The 7,959-nt window shown below is 43.8% G+C and overlaps 1 long non-coding RNA gene across 1 annotated transcript; it reads right to left on the bottom strand.

The window, feature by feature from the left end:
- Positions 1 to 1,429: 1,429 nt before the first annotated feature.
- LOC119870057 lies at positions 1,430 to 4,289 on the bottom strand. Its single transcript, XR_005355102.1, has 3 exons — positions 3,957 to 4,289; positions 3,684 to 3,734; positions 1,430 to 1,626 (listed from the first exon to the last, which is right to left on the bottom strand). It is a non-coding gene; the product is annotated as an uncharacterized LOC119870057 (long non-coding RNA).
- Positions 4,290 to 7,959: the final 3,670 nt, after the last annotated feature.

Below are 7,959 nucleotides of genomic sequence, written 5' to 3'. Positions count from 1 at the left end.
TGCATCTAAATGAATAATCACAAATAACTTAGTTAAGCCAATTCAATAAAGGAGACAAGGAGCTTTTATAATCTCAGATAACTGATTTTTTGAACATACCTAAATGATTCTAAGTGTGATACTTATATTTTGTGAGTTTTTTTGGAATTTAAAGAGTAAGTGCAATTTGACATGACAAAGCTATTTTGCTTTGCTGAGTGCTTGGTGACATGCCTGTCATATAGCAGGCACTCAATAAATATATGTTAAAACTACAATTAAAGTCAAGAGTAAGGCACAGATACCTGCTCTCACACCTGCCATTCATTATTTTACTAGAAGTCTTAGCCAACGGAGTAAGATGACAAAAAGAAATAGGTATAAAATTTAGGGAAAGAAGACAAAAAAATCATCATTTGTAGACACTATGATTCTCTTTGCAGAGACAGCACTGCTGTCTAAGAATTTGACAAAGTTGCTAAATATAGGAACAAAAACCAAGTCATACCCACATATTACCAACAACCATTTGAAAATGTAATAGGAAAAATTTCTATTCACAAGAACAAAAAATACAGATTTTTAAAGTAAAAAGGTCTACTGACTATATAGTAGATTTTTTTCCAATAAAAATCTGAAAACTTTATCAAAGGACATATAAGAAGACCCAAATAAATAGTAAGTCTATGCCAAGCTCAGAGTTGGCAGGATGAAAGATCAGCAAGCCATCTACAAAATTTAATGTAATTCCAATAAAGCCCCAATGGGAGTTGACATGGAACTTGAAAAAAATTGCTTCTAGAATTCATGTGGAGGAGTAAGGGTTTAACCAAACCCTTTGGGAATAACCAAAACGTTTTCTTTTTACTTCAGTTGCCATCAAAATTCTTTTTTGAAAAGTTTTATTTAAATTCAGTTAATTAACATATATGGTATTATTGGTTTCGGAAGTAGAGGGCAATGATCCATCAGTCTTACATAACACCCAGTGCTCATTATATCACATGCCATCCTTAATGCCCATCCCCCAGTTACCCCATCCCCCCACCCACCACCCCTCCAACGATCCTCAGTTTATTTCCCATGATTAAGGGTCTCTTATGATGGGTAGCCCGGGTGGCTCAGCAATTTAGGGCCACCTTCAGCCCAGGGTGTGATCCTGGAGACCCAGGATAGAGTCCCATGTCGGGCTCCCTGCATGGAGCCTGCTTCTCCCTCTGCCTGTGTCTCTGCCTCTCTCTCTCCTCTCTCTCTCTCTCTCTTGTATGTCTCTCATAAATAAATAAATAAATAAATAAATAAATAAATAAATAAATAAATAAATAAATCTTAAAAAAGGATTCTCTTATGGTTTGTCTCCCTCTCTGATTTCGTCCTGTTTATTTTTTCCTCTCTTCCCCTATGATCCTCTGTTTTGTTTCTTAAATTCCATATACAAGTGAGACCATATGATAATTGTCTTTCTCTGATTGACTTATTTCACTTAGCATAATATCCACTTGTTTCATCCATGTCATTGCAAATGGCAAAATTTCATTTTTTTGATGGCTTAGTAGTAGTCCGTTGTATATATACAACACATCTTCTTTATCCACTCGTCTGTAGATGGACATCTGGGCTCTTTCCATAGTTATAACCAAAACGTTTCTAAAGAAGAAGGAAGAAGAGAGACTTTCTTTAGGATACATGAAGCCTTAAGCAGTAATAGTCATTAGCCAGAGTGATACTAGGGCAAGTGTATACAGGTAGATGAATGTGAAATAATGAAAGCCCAGAAACAGACCTAAGTGTAGGTGGAAATTTATGTCACAGAGTAAATATTAAAATCAGAGGGGAAAGGTTAGATCATTCAATCAGAGGTGTTGAAATAATTGACCTTTATGGAGACATTAAATTCCTGGCTCCTGTCATACTCACAAGCAAACTCTGATAGAAGAAACTGCAGAAAACCATTCTTTTGATCTCAGAGTCATGAGCGACTTTGCAAACAAGATACCAAAGCAGAGTGATAACTTATTACATAAGAGTCAAAAGTTTTTATACTGTAAAAGATGCCATAAATAAAGCTGAAAGACAATTGGCATCTCTTAGAACGTATATTTGCAACATATATAGCAAAAGATTGATATCTTGCTAGTCTTCTGCTTCCTGGAAGCAGCTGTTATGGCAAGTGTACCCCTCTCAATGTGCCCCTGTCCCCAAATAGAGCTGAGCAGGGGAAGGGTGGGGGTAAAGCTGGGGAAAAAGGGGTCAGAAATAACACAGATACAAATGGATCATTCATAAAAGAGGAAGTCCAAACAGCCACTAAGGATATGCAAAATTGCTCAACTGCACTAATGGTGTTGTTATACCATTTCATATGCATCAGTTTGGGAAAAATTGACAAATACAACATTATGGGGTGTTGGCCATGGTGCTGCTAGGTATGTAAACTGGTACAACCATTCAGAACAGTATTTTGGGGTAACTAGCAAAGTGCATGCCCCCCACCTGACCTAGGTAGCATCCTTTCCAAACATGTATAATCTGATAACCAAGAAGAAACAATCAGATTAATCTAAATTCTGCAAGACAAATGACCCAGATTTTAAAATGTCAATATCAGGGGCACCTGGGTGGCTCAGTTGGTTAAACATCTGTGTTCAGCTCAGGTCATGTTCCCATGGTCCTGGGATCAAGCCCACATTGGGCTCCCTACTCAGCGGGGAGTCTGCTTCTCCCTCTCCTTCTGCTTGCAGTTCCTCCTGCTTCTACTCTCTCTGCCAAAAAAATAAATAAAATCTCTTTAAAAATTAAAAAAACTAAAAATGTCAATATCATAAAAGACTAAATAAAAAACTGAGGAACTTTGTAGATTATTAAAGAAGGTTAAAAAAGTACAACAGATTGCACCTAAATGCAATGCCTGATTCTTGTTTGGATTCTGGATGGAAAAAAGCAAAAAAAAAATTAGACATAAAAGATGTTGTTTTGGCAATAAGGGAAAATTGAATATTAGACTTTTTAAAAAAAGATTTTATTTATTATTATTAATGAGAGAGAGAGAGAGAGACAGAGACAGAGACACAGGCAGAGGGAGAAGCAGGTTCCATGCAGGGAGCCTGACGTGGGACTCGATCCTGGGTCTCCAGGATCAGGCCCTGGCCAAAGGCAGCACTAAATCGCTGAGCCACCCGGGCTGCCCAATATTAGACATTTTTAATGCCCAGTAGATAATGGTATTATTGTATCAATGCTGAATTTCTTGAGTGCCATGATTATATTGGGTTATGTAAGAGAATATCTTGTCCTTAGATTGTAGGTGCTGAATTCTTTAGGATAAAGTATCTGCAATCTCCACTCAAATCTGTGTGTATGAAACAGAAGTAGAGCAATTGCAGGAAAATGTTAACAATCTGTGAACGAAGGGTTTATGAGTGTTCACGGTATGCATTTTGCAACTTTTCTGTAGATTTCAAATTTTTAATTTTTCAAAGTAAAATTTTAGGAAAAAATAAGAATACTCTATGACCCAAGCTTGCCATTTTCGATACATACCAAAGAAGAAATTAGGCCCAGAGGGACCAATATGGATTGAGTGAACAAAGCAAGTTGTGGGATGTTAAGTATGCTATTATTCCATTTGTGGAGAAATAAACAACCACGACAACAACAGCAACAAGAAATAATGTTACATATAGATTATGGATATATGTATGTACCTGGAGCATAAACTGTGCACTGGATATACAGCAATTTCAGAATCTGTTTACCTATGGAAGGAGAAGGAGCAAGGAAGGAGAGAAAGAGATGAGATGGGAGAAAGGGCAATGAGGAATTTCCACTTAATCCATGAGGCATCAATTCTACAAAAAACAAAACCCCAAAGCTAAACTAAAAATAAATAAGTAAAAAGAAATAACAAAAACTTGAAACGAACACAAAAGCCAACTTAGAAAAAAACAAACAGGAAGAAAAAGAGAAATTATTCTTACCAGTCATTATCTTGGGTGACTATGAGGAAGTTTCACATTTCTAGATGGTTTTTTAATGAATTTGTTTTCCTCCACTCTGATCATAAAAAAATAAGATTAATATCTGTATTGCGTCACGGACTATAAGCAGTCAAAATAGGAGCTACCAATCTGGACGAACAGAGTCCTTTAAAGTCACGGGAGCCTCTGGTTAGCTGTGTGACCTTGGCCACTTTCCTGGGCCGCCTGTCTGAATAGCACTTTCCCCCCACGGAGTTAATGTCTGTATTCAGTGGGGCAAATCATGTGTTGCACTTAGCATGGTGCCTGGCAAACAGTAAGCACCCTGTAAGCCTTAACGCCACCACTATTATCGCAGTGGCTGCTGTATTATTATTCCTGAGCCCCCACTGGCCAGGGCAGGGAGTCCCTCTCTAGGCTCCTGCTCTGGGCTTATCCATTCCTGCACTTCTGCACTGTTGTTGGTGGCGTGCTCATTCCTGTGCTGTCTCGACCGTTAAACTCCAAGCAAGGAGTCCCCTGCTCCCATTCATTAACTCCTAGGAAATTACTTTTGAGTGAGTGTTGACACCACTGCATTCCTGGCCACTGGTCCCCACTCTCAGAGCTCACTTCTAGTACATTTGCTTCCCCAGTGGCTCCAGTACCTTCCATTCCACACCCTTGTTCTTCCCCATTTGTGTTTCTGAGCATCCCATCCCTGGGCTCTGTGTTCATGCCCCCATCTCAGCCAAGCCTGAGGACCCCAGATGCTCCAACAGCCACGTTACTTGGCAGATTGTCAGATCCTTAAGAGAGTTCTGAGCTCAGGCTCGAGGTTGGGGGTGAATACTCCAGGCTGGGGGGATTAGCAACGGCCTTGTCAAGCCGGATAAGGCTGTGACCTGGATCACTGTGAACTCAAAGCCACCCCCACTGGAATTCTCTGGGTGACTGCCCAGGCCCCTCTGATAATACCTCCAGCCCCAGGCTCTGGGTTTTTATTGGACTTCCTGCATCTGTGAAGGCTGTTGGGGGCTGAGCAGAAGAATGCCTGGCCAGGTGCAGGCAGACGTTTCTCTCGCCACCTTCAGACCCGTCTTCATCACTCGCTCCCATTCAGGCCTTTAGGATTCCGGAAGCCAAGAGTCTATCGAGATTCCCAGCCTGTAGATCCCAATGTTGTGGCTGGGGGCAGGGAGCCGGCAGGGCCTGGAGCCTGATGGGGCTGCTCCTGAGAGCAGGCCACAGGAGCAGGAGCTGAGGCCGGGCCAGAAAGGTCAGTCACATATACTGGGAGGGGCAGACCAGCTGGACTGGGAGAGGTGGGAGAGGTGGGGTCTGGAGAGCAAAGAGGGTCCCTGGGGAGGGTGGACAAGGCAGAGGCCCTGCTAGAGGGGTCTCCCAAGGGCCCTGTGGTCCCTTTCCTAGTAAGGTGCAAGCCCGGTGAGCCGTGTGGTTCTTACGGAGGCCAGGCCACACGTGAAGGGAACCAGGGGTTTCTACCCAGGAGGTTGTTCCTGAACCTGGGGGCAAAGCCAGGCACAGTTATGAAGAGAGTTAGAGTTGGAATCTGTGTTTATGCTAATCTGAGGCTTTGCCTGCATTTCTTTTGAACTCAAACCACAGAAAATATTCGTCTTCGGGAAAAAGAATCATCACCAGTTCCTTAACCTTCTCTGCGCATCCGCTGTGTGCAGACACTTTGGTGCACGTGGGAGGGAACACGGAGCCAGAAGATGCCATTCCGGCCCTCTTAGGAAGGCCTCTCTGGCCTCCTCCTCCGGCCCCCTGGAGCCCTCCTCTCCCCACCCCCATGCCCAGTCCCCTCTCTCTGGAAGGTAGTTTAGCTTTGAGCTGGATTAATGGAGCCTTGGGGGTCAGACCCATCAGGTTCAACTCATGGCTTTGCTGCTTACCAGCTGTGTGATACGGGTGAGCCATTTCTGTTCCTTCGATCCCTGGTGTCCTAATCTGCAAATGGCCTACGGTGGCAGTGCCCACCTCATAGGATCGCTTTAAAGGGTAAAATGGGGTCAGCCTCATAGAGAGCCTCGCATGGTGTCTGTAAGCCTTGGCTATTCCTGTGTGTCATTCCACACACATTGTTTTCTCAGACCCAGTCTGGGCCAGTGTGCCAGGTGCTGCCCAGCGTAGGGATGAAATGGGACATCCTCACGGATTCAAGGTCTAGTTTGCTCATCCACTTAGGCGGTCAACAAATGTATATTAAACCCTCTGCTGGGCACGGGGATGTCAAAATAAAAGACATGGTCCCCCTCCCCAGTTTGCTCATAGTCTTGTGGGGGAGACACTATGATAGAATAGGATTGTCCCGTCATAAGGGAGCTCACCAGATCCAGGGGTCAGAGTAGGGAACTCATCCAGTCTGGTAGGGGGGTTCACTAAAATGCTTTTTATTTTTTATTTATTTTTATTTTTTAAGAAAGGAAGACCTGATTTCCTTATGGTTTCTCCAACTCATGGCCATGCATTTACCCCAGGACCTTTGTACCTGTTGTCCTCTCTGTCTGTGATGCTCCTCTCCCACATGTCCCTGTGGCCTGCTCCCTCACCTCCTCCATCACTTTGCTCTGATGTCACCTCCACAGTCAGACTTTTCCTGGCCACCCTATTTAAGCTGACAAAGCCCACCATCAGGTTCCCTCTCCCAACACACGCACCCAGCACTCCTGTCCTCCTTCCCCGTTTTATTGTTCTCTGGAGCGTTTATTAACCACCTGCCAAACCGTATCTTCTATGCCATATATTTGGGGAACAAAAAGTGTTCTTCTCAGGAATGCGCAGGGGAGCAGGTGATAGATAAGGCAAGGCTGGAAAGGGTGGTCGTGGGGCCAGATCATGAAGGGTCACATGCCTGCGGGGGAGATAGACACCCCTGACCCTGGCAGCAGGGGACACGTGCTGATATAGAGGTTAAGAAGACTGATCCAGGAACAGAGGAGGACATCAGGAAAGGCATCTCAAGGGGGCACAGCCCCTCTTAGGCCCAGGGAAGGAGTTCAAATGTTATTGTAGGTTTATGGGCATGGCATAAGGCCTGTTCTCGTTACCCCGTCCTAACAGACAGACCCCGATTCTAAACTCTAGAGTGCAGAGGCTGATGGGCTTAGCTCTGCATTCGTTTCCTGCAGTGCCCAGCTGGCACTCTGCCCGCAGGAGTTGCTCCGGAAATGATTGCTAGCCTGGATTGGAATTGGAGACAAGAGGAAGGGCCTGGAATTGTGAGCGTCAGGATCATGAGCCTAGAATCTCCGACACCACGTTGCATCTTGCCAGTCAGAGCCTATTCCAGGGTTTCTCCAAGAAAAGAAGTGACATTACAGCGTGAAAAAACAAGTAGGCGTTTACAAGGCAAAAAAGACAACGAACATTTGGGGGGGGGGGGTGCGGGGAACAACAGAAGCAAAGACAGAAAGGAAAGCTAGCTCAAAGAAAACAAACAGTTTAGTGGGTTTTTCAAAGATAAAACCAAGCAGGTGCTTGCTACGGACTAGGTGTTTGGAGTTGCATTTTCAGCAAAGTATTTGGGGGAAGTCAGGCTTCAGTTTTTTTTTTTTTTTTTTTTTTTTTTTTTTTTAGGCTTCAGTTTGTTATTGAAAAATGACCATTACATAGGTAGGAACAGACTGAGCCCAAGATACGACCAGCTGTATCTTTATTTTATTTTTATTTAAGTAATCTCTATACTTAACTTGGGGCTCGAACGTGCGACCCCGAGATCAAGAGCCACACGCTCTTCTGACGGAGCCAGCCGGGCGCCCCTAAGTGTATCTTTAGCGCAGGCTGCCAACTTATGGAATGACAAATCCGGTGAGGATGGCTACTCCCTCACATCTTGGTTCATCCCCTCAATTATTCTTTATTCCACAGATAAATATCAGATACCAATATGTATGAGGCCCTGTGTTAGCTGCTGAAAATATGATGAACGAGCCTGACGAGTTTCCTGGCCTCTAGGGGAAGGGGCAGGAGACAGAAATCCTAAACAAGTCAAGAAGGA

The sequence above is a fragment of the Canis lupus genome, chromosome 2 (genome assembly GCF_011100685.1).
Source record: "Canis lupus familiaris isolate Mischka breed German Shepherd chromosome 2, alternate assembly UU_Cfam_GSD_1.0, whole genome shotgun sequence".
NCBI lineage: Eukaryota > Metazoa > Chordata > Mammalia > Carnivora > Canidae > Canis > Canis lupus.
Note: the sequence above shows the minus strand (reverse complement) of the source record. Positions and strands in the feature narration are given on the sequence as shown.